Raw genomic sequence first — 21,460 nt, 5'->3', positions numbered from 1 at the left:
CATGGAGACCAATGACCTTCACAACCCAGGCCAACATGGATTTCGAGCGGGAAGATCGTGCCTCTCACAGCTACTTGAGCACTACGACAAAGTTACCGAGGCATTAGAAGAAAAACAGAATACTGATGTGATATACACGGACTTCGCAAAGGCTTTCGATAAATGTGACCATGGCGTGATAGCACACAAAATGAAGTCAATGGGAATAACCGGTAAAGTAGGACGCTGGATACTCAGTTTTCTGTCAAACAGGACTCAGGCGAGTAACGGTCAACCATATAAAATCTAGTCCAAGTGCAGTTAAAAGCTCTGTATCTCAGGGTACAGTCCTTGCACCGCTGCTTTTCCTTATTCTCATATCAGATACAGACAAAAATACAAGTCACAGCTTCGTATCATCCTTTGCAGATGACACAAAAATCATGTATGAAAATTATCTCGGCTGAAGACACTGAAAAACTTCAAGCTGATATTAATAAAGTTTTCGACTGGGCATCAGAAAATAACATGATGTTTAACAGTGATAAATTCCAGGTACTCAGGTAAGGTAAAAATGAGGACCTTAAACATAATACAGAGTACAAAACACAATCAAATGTACCCATAGTAGGAAAACAGCATGTAAAGGATTTGGGAATAATAATGTCTGACGACTTAACGTTCAAGGAGCATAACCGAGCAAATATTGCGACAGCCAGAAAAATGATAGGATGGATTACGAGAACTTTCAAATCCAGGGATCCCATCACAATGGTTGTACTCTTCAAGTCACTTATGTTGTCACGTCTTGAGTACTGCTCAGTACTCACTTCCCCCTTCAGAGCAGGATAGATTGCTGAAATAGAGGGAATACAGAGAACATATACGGCACACATAGACGCAATAAAGCACCTAAATTATTGGGATCGTCTCAAAGCCCTCCAAATGTACTCACTAGAAAGAAGACGAGAGAGATATCAAATAATATACACCTGGAAGATACTGGAGGGCCTAGTACCAAATCTACACAGTAAAATAACAACGTACTGGAGTGAACGATATGGAAGAAAATGCAGAATAGAACCAGTGAAGAGCAGAGGTGCCATAGGCACAATCAGAGAACACTGTATAAACATCAGAGGTCCGCGGTTGTTCAACGTCCTCCCAGCAAGCATAAGAAATATTGCCGGAACAACCGTGGACATTTTCAAGAGGAAACTAGATTTATTCCTCCAAGGAGTGCCGGACCAACCGGGCTGTGGTGGGTATGTGGGCCTGCGGGCCGCTCCAAGCAACAACATAGTGGACCAAACACTCATAAGTCAAGCCTGGCCTCGGGCCGGGCTTGGGGAGTAGAAGAACTCCCAGAACCCCATCAACCAGGTATCAACCAGGGTGGTGTAAGAGGCTAGGGGTGGGTGGTGTGGGGGGGGGGGGCTTGGGTGGGTGGTGTGGTGGGGGGCTAGGGTTGTTGGTGTGGGGAGGGGGCTAGGGGTGGGTGGTGTGGGGGGGGGGCTAGGGTGGTTGGTGTGGGGAGGGGGCTAGGGGTGGGTGGTTTTGGGGGGGGCTAGTGGTGGGTGGTGTGGGGGGGGGCTAGTGGTGGGTGGTGTGGGGGGGGCTAGGTGGTGTTGGGGGGCTAGGGTGGGTGGTGTGGTGGGGGGGCTAGGGTGGGTGGTGTGGTGGGGGGGGGCTGGGGTAGGTGGTGGGTGGGTGGGGCTAGGGTGGGTGGTGTTGGGGTGGGGCTAGGGTGGGTGGTGTGGGGGTGGGGCATGGGTGGGTGGGGCTAGGGTGGGTGGTGTGGCTATAGGCTCTTGCCAAGATGGCTATAGGAGAGGAAGAAGGGAGATCTTACCTAGATGACTATAGGAGAGGAAGAAGGAAGATCTGGATCTTCACCCTCGCAGACACCCGCTTAACTCTACTCCGTCACTCCCGTGTAAGCGCAGACGAGCAGACGCGGGTACCAGTTCATATAAGCGAGTGTTCACCATCACACAAACGCTAAGTGGAGACAAAACACGGACGTGACCGCGCACGAACGAGTACCGCAGCACACTGAGGGCAACCAGTCCTCGACTCAAGTCCATTACATTCAGCGGTCAACCCCACAGACGCATTCATAAATTTTAACATGCTCTTCATTCAAAACGGGAATTTTCTCCAGTATAAATTAATATTATAATATATTAGCATATTGTGTATAAATAGGCATAGGTTATGTTAGGTTAGGTGTTTAGGTTCTGTTGGCGATTATTTGTATTTGTAGTACGTGGGTGAAGCATTTATAGTGCTGTGATTCGAACAAAATTCGTAAGTGAAACACTTGTTCCGGATTTGTTCGAATGTCAGCAGTTGTGAGTCGTGTGTAAACCGCTTTTCATTCATAAACAGGGGGTTTGGCGGGTGCATGGAATCACTTTTGGATCTTTGTTTGGAAGACGTGCTGCAACGCAACCAGTATTCGACTCAGTCCATTACATCCAGCGGTCGACCCCACAGACTTATTCATAAATTTTCACATGCTGTTCATTCAAAAAGGGAATTTTCTCAAATATAAATTAATATTATAATGTATTAGCATATTAACATTGTGCATATATAGGCATAGGTTAGGTTACGTTAGGTGTTTAGGTTCTGTTGGCGATTATTGTTATTTGTAGTACATGGGTGAAGCGTTGTGGTTCGAACAAAATTAGTCAGTGAAGCACTTGTTCCGGAAGTGTTCGAACGTCATCAGTTGTGAGTCGTGTGTAAACCGTTTTCATTCATAAACACCCGGGGGTTTGGCGGGTGGATGGAATCACTTTTGGGTCATTGTTTGGAGGACGGGCTGCAAAGATTAAGAAAAGATGTACACTTTCGTAAATACTTGCGTAACTGCTTTATGAATCTGGCCACTTAACCACTAGATCATACGTACTCGGCCCTAAGCACGTGAGAGTTGGAACTAGGTTAACTTGTCTTGTTTCCGAATAGCACTGCACCACACAACATTGTATTTACCTGAATATACCTGAGGGTTACCGTCTCTAGTGGCTTCCACGGGGAGAAGCCTTCCTGAAGCCTTGAGGCTTCCAGTCGCTATGTAGGAAGCTGAGAGTACAGAGATCTTCTCTGTACTCTCAGGGCTGAACCTGAGAGTTCAGGTTCAAGAGCTGGTGGTCCAAGATGAGACGCCCCACTCCCACAGCTGGTGGCCCAAAATGAGACGCCCCACTCCCACAGCTTGTGGCCCACGATGAGACGCCCCACTCCCTCAGCTGGTGGCCCAAGATGAGACGCCCCACTCCCACAGCTGGTGGACCAGGATGAGACGCCCCACTCCTACAGCTGGTGGCCCAAGATGAGACGCCCCACTCCCACAACTGGCGGCCTAAGATGAGACACCCCACTCCTACAGCTGGTGGCCCAAGATGAGACGTCCCACTCCCTCAGCTGGTTGCCCAAGATGAGACGCCCACTCGTACCGCTGGTGGCCCAAGATGAGACGCCCGACTCTCACAGCTGGTGGCCCAAGATGAGACGCCCCACTCCCACATCTGGTGGCCCAAGTTGAGATGCCCCACTCCCACAGCTGGTGGCCCAAGATGAGACGCCCCACTCCCACAGCTGGTGGCCCAAGATGAGACGCCCCACTCCCACAGCTGGTGGACCAAGATGAGACGCTCCACTCCCACAGCTGGTGGCCCAAGATGAGACGCCCCAGTCCCACAGCTGGAGGCCCAAGATGAGACGCCCCACTCCCACAGCTGGTGGACCAAGATGAGACGTCCAACTCCCACAGCTGGTGCCCCAAGATGAGACGCCCCACTCCCTCAGCTGGTTGCCCAAGATGAGACGCCCCACTCATACAGCTGGTGGCCCAAGATGAGACGCCCGACTCTCACAGCTGGTGGCCCAAGATGAGATGCCCCACTCCCACAGCTGGTGGCCCAAGATGAGACGCCCCACTCCCACAGCTGGTGGCCCAAGATGAGACGCCCCACTCCCACAGCTGGTGGCCCAAGATGAGACGCCTCACTCCCACAGCTGGTAGCCCAAGATGAGACGCCCCACTCCCACAGCTGGTGGCCCAAGATGAGACGCCCCACTCCCACAGCTGGTGGCCCAAGATGAGACGCCCCACTCCCACAGCTGGTGGCCCAAGATGAGACGCCCCACTCCCACAGCTGGTGGCCCAAGATGAGACGCCCCACTCCCACAGCTGGTGGCCCAAGATGAGACGCCCCACTCCCACAGAACGTCTCGTCTCACGACCTCCCACCGAAATCCTGACCCTGTGGTCGAAAGTTCGAGCGAGACATTAGGACAGGCTGGCGTAATATGCGAACCCTCGTTAAGGAGCGAACGGCTCCTTAACGATGGTTTACACCTGAAAAAGCCGCTCAGCAAAGAATTGTCCAACTTGACCTCATTCCCTCGGCAAACGTTGAAATCTCCCTCTATATCATTTTAAGGTGAGCACGCCAACTGGTGCCATATCTAAACTACTGTGCAAATATTGTGTGTGTGTGTGTGTGTATTCACCTAGTTGTATTCACCTAGTTGTGTTTGCGGGGGTTGAGCTTTGCTCTTTCGGCCCGCCTCTCAACTGCCAATCAACTGTTTACTAACTACTAGTTTTCCACACCTCACACACACACACCCACCCCAGGAAGCAGCCCGTGACAGCTGACTAACTCCCAGGTATCTATTTACTGCTAGGTAACAGGGGCATTCAGGGTGAAAGAAACTTTGCCCATTTGTTTCTGCCTGGTGCGGGAATCGAACCCGCGCCACAGAATTACGAGCCCTGCGCGCTATCCACCAGGCTACCAGGCCCCCTTTGTGTGTGTGTGTGTGTGTGAGTGTGTGTGTGTGTGTGTGTGTACTCACCTAGTTGTGTTTGCTGGGGTTGAGCTCTGGCTCTTTGGTCCCGCCTCTCAACCGTCAATCTGTGTGTGTGTGTGTGTGTGTGTAAATCACCACAATTAACATGCGATGAAAAATGTGAGTGTCAGACCACGAAAGAAGAATTGAAACAGGAATTTCCTTAAGTGCTTTCGTAATAATTTAGTACGATTAATTTAATCGTTCTTTCGTATACATCCGTCTGTGATGTATTATTAAATACGAAATTATTTAATGAAATTCCTGTTTCCAAAGTCCAATTATAAGAGTACGGAGCGTCACACAGTGTATGTTATTAATTAATAAATGGCAACCACTGGTGACGTCACACGTTAGGTTGCCACTTTTGTCTATCTGTTTTATCCTGCCTTAATTATCATCAATTAATTAAAAATTTTAAATGGTTGAATAGTTAACATTTTGGGTAGATTAGTGTTGCAACATAATGTTATAGGCAAGGTTGGTGTCCTGAACACCAGAGATGATATTATGTTGGTACGACAATCAGCCGAATACCTTTGCATGATTCGCTGTTGTGGTGAACGTCATCAACAAGTTTCAACCAATCAGATGCAAGCACGGGGAATGCTTCCTTCAGCACAACAACCCGCCTTATAGGGCGCTGTTGGCCTCTTGATAGTGCAATTTCCTGCCAACAGATGGCGCCACCTGTATTTTACACGCTGCTTGACCCTAGTCTGTTGATAGTATCATTTTATGGCAATAGATGGCGTGAGCTGTATCTCATGGACTCGTGCTAACCTAACCTGTTAATAGTGCATTTTTCTGCGGATAGATGGCAGCAGCTGTACTTATTTCCTCGGAAAACAATATATATTGACTAACAGAAAAGGTGAGCCAATGATGCTAGTACGAATATATTTCTTATGTTTTTTGCACTTGAGAAGGAAGCTGAAAATTTAACTCTCAAAAGTTCATTGATTTAGGTAGTACTTAGAGTACGGGAGAAGTGAATGAGGCACGTTTCGAACCACAACTTCGAGTATAATCACTTTCACTAACTTATATCCAATCCCGTCTATGCAAAATTGTCTGAATACTTCGTCTGAAACATGAGTTATCTGGCGGGTTTCTGTTGGACTTCTCAACTTATGAACTCAAGATTCCAAAGACCAACGAAGACTTTTCAAGACTCCAAATCGAGACTTCGTTGAAGAAAGTCTCACGAGAAAAACAATGTAGATATGGAAAAAAAAACATGAATTTATAATGTTTCAATCTTAACATAACGATATATTTTGGTGTTTCCCTTAATTACTTCTTCTCTTAAGCTGTTCCATATATTTATCCGTTTGATTAAAGAAGTATTTTAATATATTTGGACTGAATTCGTTTGGCAAATAACCTTTGTTTTATTGTTGTATATTAAGTTGACTGGGAAGTATGTTCTATAAATCACGATTGATAATATTGTATATTGCAGTGGTGATTAAAAATTGTATATTCGAGTGAGTGAGTGAGTGAGTGAGTGAGTGAGTGAGTGAGTGAGTGAGTGAGTGAGTGAGTGAGTGAGTGTGAGTGAGTGAGTGAGTGAGCCTTTATTCATGGGTGAATGAGGCTGCTCATGTCAATGCCACAACTTGGGTGGCTTAATCTTCATCAATCAATCAACCAGTAAGTGAGTGAGTGCCAGGGGTGAAGGCACAGTGCCTCACCGCTCAGCGTCAGTGTTGCCTAAGCAGTGACGGCGGACGGTTGTGCGCTCCCGTGAACGCGTGCGCGCGCCCACCTGCTCCCCACACGTGCGCACTCTAAAACAAACAAACACACACACACACACACACACACACACACACACACACACACACACACACACATTCTCTCCAGCAGCCGGGCTCCTCAAGGATTGCTGAACGATAACTACCGCATTCCTTAGTAAAGATTAAATTGCGTGATCGCGAACAAATGATTGTTTCAACTACTGACGATTGTAATCACTAAAAAATACTAATAAAATACACTAATTGACCATGTAAGCTTGAGATTGTATATGTGTATTAATTTATTGTGACTGATATACATGTATGGAAGTATAAATGGTTTGGATAAATATAGTGATTTGTGACTATTTAATTGTCGTCTAGCATTGCCTATAGGCCTACCTATTTCCCAAGGCACGTACCGCCTATCGGTAGCGAAGAATTAAACACAGACAAACTCCTGACAGCAACGTTCGTGAATGTGTTATACCACTGCCTAAAAGATCATTAATGGTACTAAGCAACGCTGCCAGATAGACCTGGTGGTAAAAGTATACTCGAAGCATACTCAAGGTATACTACAATTACCCGCACTCTTATCTCTGACCAGTGGTGCGAGGGAGTTAGGACAAGAGGTCAAAGTACTTAAGATATTCCAATAGTACTCATGATCACAAATGCACTGAAGAAACCAGCCAAAGAGGCATTCATGCTGGCTCTTCCCTTCGACCAGATTCTCCAAATAACTGCAAATATATCCACGGGATAGACTCTTGGTAGAAAACACTTGCAAGTAACTTCTGTGTGGGGAAGGGGGCTAAAACACGCCTTCTCGCTGTGCAAGCCCCTCATGTCGGGGACTTCCAATTAGCTGTCCCAAATTCCTCCTTGATTACCCGCCTTGATAATCTGGTTTTAAGAATTGGTTTTGAACTTCTCCTTGCCGCCCCCTATCTCCACCGGTCATCGGTGTGTCTGCGGCTATACGTCAGCGGACTAATACAGCAATCTTGGTCCCCTTTGTGGTAATTTGGGTGGAAAGGTTGATAGACATGAAGCAGTCAGTGATGTCAGTAAGTGAAGTTGGGCTACAGCCATATGAGACCTCAGTTGTGCAGACCTGACAAGTCACAAACGTCCAGAGATGGAGTCACCCTGCAGCCATGGAGGGAAGGTAGACAGGTCGTCTGGGGCTACACGTGTGCGTCTACACTGACTGATCTACCTATCTACCTCACAGTACAGCTGAGGGAAGTGGGACTGCCACCTTCAGGGAGACCCAGACGGTGGGTCAAGTAGTACAGAGACTTTGAGTAATGTTACATGTTCGTGCCGATGACCTCAGAGCCCCTGGCGCCTGAGGTATAAGTTTCTGAAGGAGGCTGTAGGAGAAGATGTCATTAGGAAACACAGGGACTAGAGAGCGACCATTTTCATGTCCTAACAACTTGGTATCACGACACGTAAGGTGATTAACAGGAGAAATCACTAAGCCATTACAACTATACAGCACTTTGACGATATAAGGGCATAAGATCTTAGGACAGTGGGAAGGAATGGGGTCCAACCACTTGGGTGGTCGGGGGATTGAACGCCGACCTGTATGAAGCGAGACCGTCTCCCTACCATCCAGCTCAAGTGGTTGGGCGACGATACAGAGATAAAATGCTTACTGTATCATACGTAGTGACCCCCCCCCCTCAACTCTTGCAAAGTACAGAACAAGTATTATAAACGATCAGTTATGTCTCCAACAACAAGTATTATAAACGATCAGTTATGTCTCCAACAACAAGTATTATAAACGATCAGTTATGTCTCCAACAACGCATAATGATATTCTTTTGTGTTAGCACAAAATAATATAAATCTTTTATATCTATCTCTTATCTGCTGTCTTGAGCACTGGGCTGTGGTCAGCGTCCTCTTGATGATGTCAGTAACTTCATAGTGCCTTGCATATATCAACAAATATTCAGTATGACATATACACACACACACACACACATATATATATATATATATATATATATATATATATATATATATATATATATATATATAATATATATATATATATATATATATATATATATATATATATATATATATATATATATATATATATATATATATATATATTATTAAATATGACCGAAAAAGTAAGATTAATAATTCTAACACGAATTTTCTCAATCTTTCGTACATTTCTTTTCACTGTTGGAGGTAATTCAAAAATCAATTCTCCAAAATTCATTTTTATTTCTAGTCTGACGCGACACTTGAGCGCGTTTCGTAAAACTTATTACATTTTCAAAGACTTTACACATACACAACTGAATAGAACTTACATATCTCCGATTTGTTTATATCTACATTTGAGTGAGGTGGATGGGGTGAGGTGGTATTTAATAGGGTATTAATTTCATCAACACAAGACAGAACACGAAACAATGGGTATTGAAATGGAAGTGATTGTAGAAAGCCTATTGGTCCATATTTCTTGATGCTTCTATATTGGAGCGGAGTCTTGAGGTGGGTAGAATAACCCACCTCAATAATAGGTGGGTAGAATTCTACCCACCTCAAGACTCCGCTCCAATATACAAGCATCAAGAAATATGGACCAATAGGCTTTCTACAATCACTTCCATTTCAATACCCATTGTTTCGTGTTCTGTCTTGTGTTGATGAAATTAATACCCTATTAAATACCACCTCACCCCATCCACCTCACTCAAATGTAGATATAAACAAATCGGAGATATGTAAGTTCTATTCAGTTGTGTATGTGTAAAGTCTTTGAAAATGTAATAAGTTTTACGAAACGCGCTCAAGTGTCGCGTCAGACTAGAAATAAAAATGAATTTTGGAGAATTGATTTTTGAATTACCTCCAACAGTGAAAAGAAATGTACGAAAGATTGAGAAAATTCGTGTTAGAATTATTAATCTTACTTTTTCGGTCATATTTAATAATATATGTCTACAGGAAAGACTGCTACCAAAATATACTAATATATATATATATATATTATATATATATATATATATATATATATATATATATATATATATATATATATATATATATATATATATATATATATATATATGTGTGTGTGTGAGAAAGCTGCATGAACGCGCAAGCCATATATCACTAAGAACTCTTTGACCCGGCCAGGATTCGAACCCATGCCGTCCAGGATCACCCCTAAACGTACACAGTACCGTGACCACCGCACCAATGATCGTCAAGAGGACGATCATTGGTGCGGTGGTCACGGTACTGTGTACGTTTAGAGGTGATCCTGGACGGCATGGGTTCGAATCCTGGCCGGGTCAAAGAGTTCTTAGTGATATATATATATATATATATATATATATTTATATATATATATATATATATATATATATATATATATATATATATATATATATATATATATATATATATATATATATATATATATATATATATATATATATATTGTGACAATAATCTCCTTCAAGAGATTGAGCCTGCTCTTCCCTCCACAATTACGTCGTTACAACTATATAAAACTACTATGGAAGAAATGTCCAACAACGACAACAACACCAGCAAGGTTTGCCAGAGAGCAAAACGTATGCAGCCAGGGACACCTGCTCAGACTCAAACCGCCAAACTACCTGTCTTACTGCCGGCTCCCCGCTGATTGGTCGCCGGTCTGGCTGCAACTGCACTCACCCCCCCATACTACTTGATGTCTGGGGCCGCCACGACCTCAGTCCTCAGAATATTCCGTGCTTTCACAGTTAACACTTCTCCCTGCTAGACGTAAGCTTTAGCGTACGTATACTGAGAGAGGTGATAGCTTAAGCCAATATTCCAGCACCTTTCATATACTTGTATATTGCACTTCTTGTTATTTTGTCTTAACGTAACTTTTCATTGTGTCATTTAATTATTCTTATTATTTTGATTGATTGATTTTATTATACGAAATTGTTTGTCCATTTTATTCATGTTTTGATTTATTGAACGTAATTAAAATTTCATTGTTAAAGTTTACTTGTGTTTTGTGTGCCTTCTCCTTACCTTACCACAGACGAAGTTCCAGATTTTCTATTTTTTTTAATACTATGTGACGAGGCCGTACCCCTAGCTTTGGACAGCCGAACACCAACGCGTTACCGTCACATATTATATGGGGGCCTGTCCTAGGAGCTTCACTCAGGTACTGGTGCCAAGTGGTAATTTATGGTAAGCGTATTTAACTTTGTTAACGTAGCTTTACTATTTTTCATATTCAATTTCATTTTTTATAAGGTGCGGTGTATTGTGCATTACGAGAGTAACATATGGTGAAGGTGAGACAACTTTGGATTACGTGGTGACTGTAGGCCGCAGTCATACTCTTAATTGGTCATCTCTCCCTCCGTGTTATTACTCGTGTTTACCATCTTTGTCCCTTGGATATTTCTCATTTTGACAGATCATCATATTGGTACCCTGGTACTGTGGTCTGCCCCGGGTCAAGAGTACCCAATCTTCTGCAATCTGACTGTAGGAGGACAAAGAGGGCCATAGTTCCTCTAGCTCGAACTTTAGTTGCTGAATTGGGACCTCAGCAGCAGTTCTCGTCACCAGTTGACACCTCGCACCCCTACACGTCAGTCAGAGATGATGATACATACAACGGTAGGGAATTAGCTTACTTTTTCAGAGCACAAAAGTTCGTTAATTCTGTAAGTATCATATTAAATTCAGTAGGAAAAACTTGCTTTATGTCCTATAGAGACTTGGCAAGGTATGCCTACATCCTTGGACTACCAATTTTACTTTTGAGGCAATTTACTGTTTCATTTGTTTTCGTAACTCTGTTTCATTTGTTAGTAGGATTTTCTTGCCCTTATCCTCTTACATGAGTACCGGGTACAAGATTTCCTGCGCCCTTGATTTAATTTAATCATTTAACATCTTTTACTTAACTTTAATTGTTAAAGATCTCACAGGATAGGTATCAGTTGCCACGTTGTCCTGTTTCTGACATTCACTATTGAATATTCGTGTACCTTTATTTGCTAATTTCACCATGTTTCGTCTCCAAGCTTTCCGTGCAAATCCAGCAGGTGAAATAGGGACTTTAAGTCGTGCCAAGAAGACTGAATTACAAACTCTTGCACATGAGTATCAACTAGAAGTTCCCTACCAAGCCAACAAAAATGACCTACACAACCTGTTGCTGGATTACTATTTAGAGCAAGGTAAGATAGACTCTGAAACTCATGAAACTTACTATATTACAGATAAAACTGATTTGGCGACGATGAAACTCAAACTAGAGCTGGCCAAGATTGAAGAACGAACAGCTGCCATACGGAGGGAAGAACAAGAACGAGAAATCACCCTCAGAGAACGCGAAGCTGCTTTGAGGAGAGACGAACAAGAACGCGAGGCCGCCTTGAGGAGAGAAGAACAAGAACGTGAGATTGCCTTACTCCAGGAGCGGGAACGCGTACGGCTTGAAACCAAACAACGCGAGTTGGAAATGCAACGCGAACATGACAAGCAACAAGCGACTCTGGCTCTAGAGTGTCGTCAACGCGAAATCGCCTTGGAAACTTCACACTTCACTCAACGCCAGCAAGCTACTGCCAATCTTCCCATCAATTTTAATATATCACATGCAAGTAAGTTAATGCCATCCTTTGTAGAAGCAGAAGTTGATGTGTTTTTCACCACCTTTGAAACCCTTGCTAATCAACTCAGTTGGCCTGTCGACCAATGGTCCACACTTCTCAGAGTTCATCTTACAGGTAGAGCTGCAGTCACACTCAGTACTTTGGCGTCTGAGAATGACTACCACACTCTGAAACAAGCAGTGTTAGACGCCTACCTACTTTCCACAGAAAGTTATAGAAGGAAATTCCGTGACCACCTGAAGGCAAGTACCACTACCTTCCTCGAGTTTGCTAACACGAAACGGAGGTATTTCATGAAATGGCTGGAAGCAGCACATGTCTCTACTTTTGCAGAACTCGTCAACCTGATGCTTGTTGAAGAATTCTTGAGACGTGTGCCGCCTCCTGTCCGCCTCTACTTAGCAGATAAAGAAGAAACCGACTACCTGAAGTGTGCTAAGTCGGCTGACACTTACAGCCTCATCCACCGGCTGACACCCGAACCATCCTACAGTAAGAAGTCGTGGTACAGTTACGAGAAAGTGAGCCCCGATCAAGCTGGTTCACAACTGTACTGCAAGTATTGTAGACTCTATGGACATACCATAGACAAGTGTGGTAAGTCTCAATACAAGGGAACCACTGACCAACAAAAACCCAAACCAACTCCTCCTAAGTCCGGTAAGCCTGTGATGAATGTTGGTGTTGATGTTAATGATCTTTCTCTTTTCAGTAACCACCTGTATACTGGAACTGTCTCTGCCAACGGTTCAAATCCGGAGGGACGTTTCAAATTGAAGATCTTGAGGGACACAGCGGCTCTACAATCGATCATCTTGAAGTCGGCTGTGCCCAACATCACCTACACCGGAGAAACTGTCTTCATCACTGACCTCACTGCTACCACTCCATACCCTCTCGCCAGAGTCCACCTGGATTGTCCCTACGTGAACGGAGAAGTCCAAGTCGCCGTCAGGGAAAAGCCTTTTCCCATGCCTGGAGTGCAACTTCTCCTAGGCAACGACTTGGCAGAAGACCTGCAACAGACCAACCTCATCGTCATGGACAAACCCCAGGTGTGTAACTCTGTGCCAAGTAACCCTATTCTAGAGTATGTTCCAGCAGAGGTTCAAGAGAGTGATGAAGTTTCTCCTCCGGTTCTCGTGACCACCCGTGCACAAGCCGCACGTCCACAGCCAGCTGACTCTACTGCTACCGCTGTCCCTCAAGACCCTCAGAAACTCCCCCCGCATCTGACCAAGTTGGAGTTCCGTAAGTTGCAGAGGGAAGATCTTACTTTAACACCATTGTTTTTCCAGGCTGAGACTCAACCTGACAGTATTCCTGGGTTCTTCCTAGAGAACGACTTGCTCTACCGCAGATATAGACCCAGTCTCAGTCAAACTGAAGGAGGAGGACGATTGGGCCAACATCGAACAACTTGTGATTCCCACCAGCCTGCGGCCCACTATTCTACACCTGGCCCACGGAGCACTCTCCCACTACGGCTTCAACAAGACTTACCATGGAATTCGTCAAGACTACTACTGGCCAGGTATGGTAAATAACGTCAAACAGTACGTAAAACAGTGTCATACATGTCAGATGGCAGGCAAACCGAACATCTCCATTCCCAGAGCGCCACTGATTCCCATACAGGTGCCTGCGGAACCTTTCCACAGACTCATAATAGACTGTGTCGGTCCTTTACCTCGGACCAGTTCAGGTAACGCCTACATCCTAACCATCCTGTGTCCTACCACCAGATTTCCCATAGCAGTTCCAGTGAAGAACATCATGGCTGCTACGGTTATAAAACATCTATTGAAGATCTTCACTCAATACGGATTTCCCAGGGAGATTCAGAGCGACTGTGGTACCAACTTCACCAGTGATCTCTTCAAAAGGACACTGGATGAGTTCAACATCAAACAGGTATTGTCCAGCCCCTATCATCCTGCTTCACAGGGTTCTCTTGAACGTAGTCATCAGACAATCAAAGCACTCTTGAAAAAGTTTTGTAGTGAAACCTCGAAGGATTGGGATAAGCAGATTGACCTTATAATGTGTATTTACAGAAGTCTCCCCAATGAGTCCCTAGGAGTATCTCCTTATGAGATGCTCTACGGCCGTAAGTGCCGTACTCCCCTTAAGGCTTTCAAAGACTCTCTCAGAGATGCCACCTTCAGTGAGCATCAGAATGTGCCCCAGTTTCTTCAAAACCTTCAACACATTCTAGAGAGAGTCCACCGTTTTGCCCATGATAATCTATTGAAAGCCCAGGAGAGAATGAAGACTCATTATGACCAGACCAGCAAAGTAAGAAAATTCAAGCCGGGAGACTTCGTCCTTGCATATTTCCCTATCCCAGGTTCACCTTTACAAAACAGGTTTTCAGGACCCTACCGCGTCAAAGAGTGCAGGAATAACAACAACTACGTAATAGAGACTCCAGATAGGCGGCGGAAGACCCAGCTGTGCCACGTCAACCTCCTGAAGCAATATAATGGTACTCCTCCCACTGTCCTAATTAACTATTCCACCTTCACAGAACCCTACATCCACAGTGAGACCTTCCCAGCTTCTCCTCCCGAAAGCACTGACAAGGAGTCAGCGCTTTCTAATTCCGAAATCCTTAATGATCTTCCCAAATGCTTTCAGGATAATAATCGTGCTCCTTTGCCCTATTCTAATTCCACTCTCACCTCGTCAGATAAGCCCTTCATCCTCCATGTCGACGCCAATGGTACCGACATTGGTGGTGTCGTGATGCAGCAACGAGGCGAGGAGAACACACCTGTCAGCGACTACTGCTACAAGGAACTACGGAACAATTGGCAAGGAGCTACTACTCTTCATCATCCTGAAGCTCCAGCACTTCACTCCACACCTGAAAAGTGCTCGGTCCACCATCAACACGGACCACACCACCCTACACCTGCAGCACGCCCCCTTCTCATCTCAACGTCTTCTACTATGGGCTTGCTAACTGCAGAAATTCAACCTGGAGACACGCTATACCAAGATTCCGACAACATCTTAGCCCATGATCTCTCCAGAGTTTATGAAGTAGAAGCGACTCCATCTATTACTCCACCACATAACGACGTACTTCTTCCAGAACCGCAGGCTTCGGGGGAGAGTTGTGACAATAATCTCCTTCAAGAGATTGAGCCTGCTCTTCCCTCCACAATTACGTCGTTACAACTATATAAAACTACTATGGAAGAAATGTCCAACAACGACAACAACACCAGCAAGGTTTGCCAGAGAGCAAAACGTATGCAGCCAGGGACACCTGCTCAGACTCAAACCGCCAAACTACCTGTCTTACTGCCGGCTCCCCGCTGATTGGTCGCCGGTCTGGCTGCAACTGCACTCACCCCCCCCATACTACTTGATGTCTGGGGCCGCCACGACCTCAGTCCTCAGAATATTCCGTGCTTTCACAGTTAACACTTCTCCCTGCTAGACGTAAGCTTTAGCGTACGTATACTGAGAGAGGTGATAGCTTAAAGCCAATATTCCAGCACCTTTCATATACTTGTATATTGCACTTCTTGTTATTTTGTCTTAACGTAACTTTTCATTGTGTCATTTAATTATTCTTATTATTTTGATTGATTGATTTTATTATACGAAATTGTTTGTCCATTTTATTCATGTTTTGATTTATTGAACGTAATTAAAATTTCATTGTTAAAGTTTACTTGTGTTTTGTGTGCCTTCTCCTTACCTTACCACAGACGAAGTTCCAGATTTTCTATTTTTTTTAATACTATGTGACGAGGCCATACCCCTAGCTTTGGACAGCCGAACACCAACGCGTTACCGTCACAATATATATATATATATATATATATATATATATATATATATATATATATATATATATATATATATATATATATATATATATATATATATATATATATATATATATATATATATGTGTGTGTGTGTGTATATTTAATGAGTGTATGTTGAGTTTGCTAGTTGAGTTTACGGAGGTTGAGCTTTGGCTCTTTGGTCCCGCCAACTCTCAACTGGTGTACAGATTCCTGAGCCTACTGGGCTCTATCATATCATGATAGATATGATATGATAGAGCTACTTAGTCCTCAGTTCTCCAACACTCAGAAAATACTTTATTCGGCCACTGGCGGCAGGAGGTTACAGAGCCTAGTAGCAATCCTATTCAGAGATAAAATGACCTAATTTGAACAAACAAAACAATGATTTTGCTTCATTACCAACATTACCAGGTTCGAATCCTCGTCACGGCCCTTGTTGATTTGTTCATTGACGTCCTTTCTTCTTGTTGTTTTAGATTCTGCTCTTCGGAATCAAAAGTTGCAAGTAGCACGGTCTATGGTGAGCCCGAAGTGGACTTACCTGGCACAAGAACTGGGGGGCTGTAACTTGGTCCTTGAGCTTTATAGCTTGACTTTTTTTTTTTTTTTTTTTTTTTTTTTTTTTTTGAGATATATACAAGAGTTGTTACATTCTTGTACAGCCACTAGTACGCATAGCGTTTCGGGCAAGTCCTTAATCCTATGGTCCCTGGAATACGATTCCCTGCCGCGAAGAATCGTTTTTTCATCCAAGTACACATTTTACTGTTGTGTTAAACAGAGGCTACAGTTAAGGAATTGCGCCCAGTAAATCCTCCCCGGCCAGGATACGAACCCATGACATAGCGCTCGCGGAACGCCAGGCGAGTGTCCAGACTTATAAAACCATATTGACTTATAGCTCCATGTTGTTGTTGTTGTTGTTGTTGTTATAGATTCAGGTACTCGGAACAAGTTCTAAGTAGCACGGGCTATGGTGAGCCCGTAGCAAACCTGGTACAGGAGCGGGGCAAGTAGCACGGGTTATGGTGAGCCCGTAGTGGACTTACCTGGCACAGGAGCGGAGCAAGTAGCACGGGTTATGGTGAGCCCGTAGCTTACCTGGCACAGGAGCGGGCAAGTAGCACGGGCTATGGTGAGCCCGTAGTGGACTTACCTGGCACAGGAGCGGAGCAAGTAGCACGGGTTATGGTGAGCCCGTAGCTTACCTGGCACAGGAGCGGGCAAGTAGCACGGGCTATGGTGAGCCCGTAATTGAGTTTGGTTATACATGATAACCTTTTTCCTGTGATATTTGGGTCTAAGTTTAAAATGGAGGAGAGGACTTCTCCTTTTTCCCTGCTTATTTTGTCGCTTCTGTTTTAGTGCACTGGTTTTAATCTTGTTTTATTAACATTATCTTGGTGGCGGATGTAGATGCAGAATGCTCACTAATGAGTCACATTCCTCAACAGCTTTTCTAATCATTGTAGTCGCGGTGGAATGTGCATCTAATGCAGCTGCTGTCGTTGGATTAATGTTGAGTTTGATGCGCAGGGCTTCAGTAGCTTCACATTCTAGTAAGTAATGCAATAGTGGCGCCTCTGCTTCAGTTTCACAGATGTGACACTCTTTAACTATTGGGTTCATTACCTCCCAGCAGCACTTGTAACCAAGTCTGAGTCTGTGTATGGCTACTGCAATGTCTCTGGATGTCTTTTTGCCAGGCTTGAAAGAGGAGTAACCAGTGGCTTGTTCGTACCATATCGCAGTGGATCTTCCTTCCGCTACTTTGGCTCTGTGGCGACTTTTGATAGTTGAGAATATTTTCTTCTTGATTTGCTCCTTTATCTGTGAGAAACTTGGAGATATTTGAACCTGTACAACAGTTAGAACAGTGGCTTTTTTTTGCTAGTGAGTCTGCCTTTTCATTACCATCTATGCCATGTGACTTGGTATCCAATTTAGGGTGATTGACAGCCCTCGATTATGGGCTTCTTTTCCTATATGTTGAATTTCTGTGAGGAGTTGTATATTATCTCTGTGCTGACTGGATAACAATGCCTGGAGCGAAGATTTAGAGTCTGTATGAATGATGACGTAATGTAAATTATTCTCAATTGTATAGTATATTGCCTCCTTCAGGGCATATAATTCTGTTTGCAATGTTGAGCAATCACTATTCATGCTCCAGTAAGCTTCATGGTTGGTAGTGTAAGCTGCTGCTCCAGCAGAACCTCTTTCTTGATCAACTGATCCGTCTGTGAAGATGTGAGTCGTTGTGGGTCTAGAGTAGAGATAGTTTCCATTTGTTGTTCTATTACTTCCTTGAGCCTCTGCTGGTCACAAACTGATTTTTTAACTGGTAATCTTTCAATGATTATCTTTTGATTCGATTCTTCCCATGGAGGAGACTGTCGAAAGTGTTGATATGGTCTATCTTCCCCTTTGTTTTTAATGGTCCATTTCAGGTCCATTTTCTCTAAAATCTTGACCACATTATCCATCTATGAGCTTGTTCTATACTGTAGGTTTTTCTGAAAGGATTTATGTATGCTGTAGCCTGTAGCGGACTCACACACTTTTATAGCTCATGTTGTTGTTTAAGATTCGCTACTCAGAACAATAAGTTCCAGTAGCACGGGCTATGGTGAGCCCGTAAGTGGAGGCTCTTTGGAGCCATTTTCTGTATCAGTGGCTGATACTAGAGATGTGGCGATGGATGGGGGTCTTCATGATGGTTTTCAGCCTGGAGGGCTGGCTATACCAGTTATGGAGCTGGTGGGGTTAGTGTAGACCTCTAGGTTTTCCGTTTTTTCTTTGCCTGCGACTTTGGCTGAGCAGTGCTGTCGTTAGAGTTTGGTGACGTGGCCTCCATGAGGAAGTCTTGAACCGTGTAGGTGTCATATTTGTGGAGATGCGGCGGTGGAGCTCCTACTATAATTTCCTCGTCTGAGGAGTCCGTAACCTCCGTAGTGGGCGTTTTTTGTCTTTCGCCTCGCAGCCTTAGGTAGGCTTAGGTGTCGTTGATTGGTGGTTGTAGCTATTTCAGGAGCGCTGGTGGTGCTGTTATCGTTTGTAGACAGCACGTCTGCTAGCGCGGCTGCTGAGATAGTGATGGTAGGAGTGTTGGGAGCTGGAGAAGGAATTACCTCTGTTTGTGTCGCCCGGGTCATGGGCGGTTCTGGAGTTGGTGTTGAAGTTGACCGCATGGTCGTCCTGGTGGTAGTCTCCGGAGTGGTAGAGGAGGCAGTGAGATTTACGCTAGTGGCTATGATGGGGGCCAGGCCATTGTCTATTGTGACGATAATCTCTTTCAAGAGAGATTGAGCCTGCTCTTCCCTACATCATTACGTCAAAATACAAGATACTATATAGAAGATACGTCCACCAGTATCGCCAAACGTTTTGCCCAGAGAGCAAATCGTACCCTGCACACCCCAACACCTGGCCACCGCCGTAACCAGCAAACTGCTCATCCTCTGCCTGCCTGTTGCTGATTGGCTGTGTCTCGTGGCACCTGCACTCCGCCACCACCACAAGTCGACGTCTGGGCTGCAGCGTGCCAGTCTCGTCAGAATATCTTTGTGCTCCATGAAGTTGACATCTCTCGCTGGTAGACAAAGCCTTGGCTTTCGTGTACTAAGGGAGGTGGCAGCTTGAAGCCAGCATTCCAGCACCCATATTATTTTATTTTGCTATCACTGTAACTTACTTGTCTTAGCGTAACTTTTCATTTGCCAGTGATTATTCATGTTATTTTGTTTGTTGACTTGTCCTGCATTTTTATGAGATTGCCTTTATTCATGTCTTGTTTTCTAGAGTAATTAAAATCTCATTGTTTATATACTTGTGTTTTGTGTGTCTTTCCATTACCTTACCACAGACGAAAGGACAAACTTTTCTCTTTTTTTTTTTGTGATGTGACGAGGCCCTGCCCCCAGCTTTTGAAACAGCCGAACACCAACGCTTTACCGTCACACTATGTATAATGCGTTTAGTTCACTGACAAAGCGCTGGTTGTCTGGTCCTGCAAGCCTTTCCGCTAGTTTAAGACGACCAGGGATAATGCCTGCACGTGATGCAGGGGGCTGTGAAGGAGCCTGTGGGACCTTGGGTCCCCAATGAGAAGGCTGTGTCGCCTGCTGGGAGGAGCCACATGTTGGTAGGACCGGAAAGTCTTCTGGTCGACTAGTGAGAGCTAAGGTGGTGAGTTGAACGCTTGGGGCTCTGGTCGAGGAGGTAGAAGAGTTGTTTCTTTTGGCTTCAACCTGGGCCTTGATGATTTCCTGTCTGCGGGGGCAGCGGTAGGAAATTGCGGGGTGATTGCCATCACAGAGCAAGCAGTGATGGACTGTTGCCTTGCATATGGAGTAGTGATGGTCCAGCGCGCACAGGCTGCACCTCTGGACAGGGTGCTGACGCTTGTTGGTCGGGTGGGAGAGCTCGTAGCACTTAAAGCACTGCTGGATCTCATGGCATCGTTCCTTTTTTATTTGGTGGGGTGGTATTTTTAGGCCGAAGCAGTAGAATCCTTGTGTGGCAGCCTGGGTGGCCGCAGCTATGGTGGTGAACGTAATCTTCATTGATGTTTTGTCGGTGTTGCAGAACTCTAGGTTGAATACCGACAGGTTTGGATTTTCGTCCTCGATATTGTTTATGATATGATGTTGAGGTCGGTCAGCGATCCACCGGCTGGTCCTGCTGGTAAAAACAGTTCTTCCGGCCAGGAACTGACGTGGAAAGTGAGGATGTTGGTGGTGCTCTTTGCGAAGAATGGCATCGTTAGTCAGGAGTTTTTCTAGCTCCTCTTCACATGAAAAGTAGAGCACGATATCTTCACCTTCCTGACTAATGTCAGCGGGTTTGAGGCCAGTTACGTCCTTCAGGACCTTTAAAGTATTGCTTCTTCCGATAGCATGACCGTCAAGTGGAGTAGCTCTGACCTTAAGACGTTTGGGTCGCATTGTGACCACACTGCGCCTTGTGAGGTGTTGGCGGGAGATGTCTCTCCCGTCCTGTGTCTCTCCACTGCTAACACCCTTTATAGCTCGAGAGAGAGAGAGAAGATTAAGCCACCCAAAAGGTGGCTTGGGCATGAATAGCCCATAAGTGGTGGCCCTTTAGAGCCATTTCCAGTATCAATAGATGATACTGGAGATCTGTGGAGGTGCGACTGCGCCCTGCGTGACGGGATGATTGATTGATTGATGAAGATTAAGCCACCCAAGAGGTGGCACGGGCATGAATAGCCCGTAAGTGGTGGCCCTTTTGAGCCATTACCAGTATCAAAAGATGATACTGGAGATCTGTGGAGGCGCAACTGCACCCTGCGTGACGGGAGATGTCTCCCGTGCTTTATAGCTCAATG

General features: G+C 44.9%; 1 protein-coding gene across 1 annotated transcript in view; it reads right to left on the bottom strand.

Moving 5' to 3' along the window:
- Positions 1-2,016, bottom strand: part of LOC123771540 (dynein axonemal intermediate chain 1) — a 312,924-nt gene extending 310,908 nt beyond the window's left edge. The window contains exon 1 of the mRNA XM_069313626.1: positions 1,832-2,016. The gene's annotated coding sequence lies outside the window, so the exon portion shown is untranslated. The remainder of the gene's footprint in view (positions 1-1,831) is intronic.
- Between the last annotated feature and the right edge of the window lie 19,444 nt (positions 2,017-21,460).

Source organism: Procambarus clarkii, chromosome 76 (genome assembly GCF_040958095.1).
Source record: "Procambarus clarkii isolate CNS0578487 chromosome 76, FALCON_Pclarkii_2.0, whole genome shotgun sequence".
Lineage (NCBI taxonomy): Eukaryota > Metazoa > Arthropoda > Malacostraca > Decapoda > Cambaridae > Procambarus > Procambarus clarkii.
Note: the sequence above shows the minus strand (reverse complement) of the source record. Positions and strands in the feature narration are given on the sequence as shown.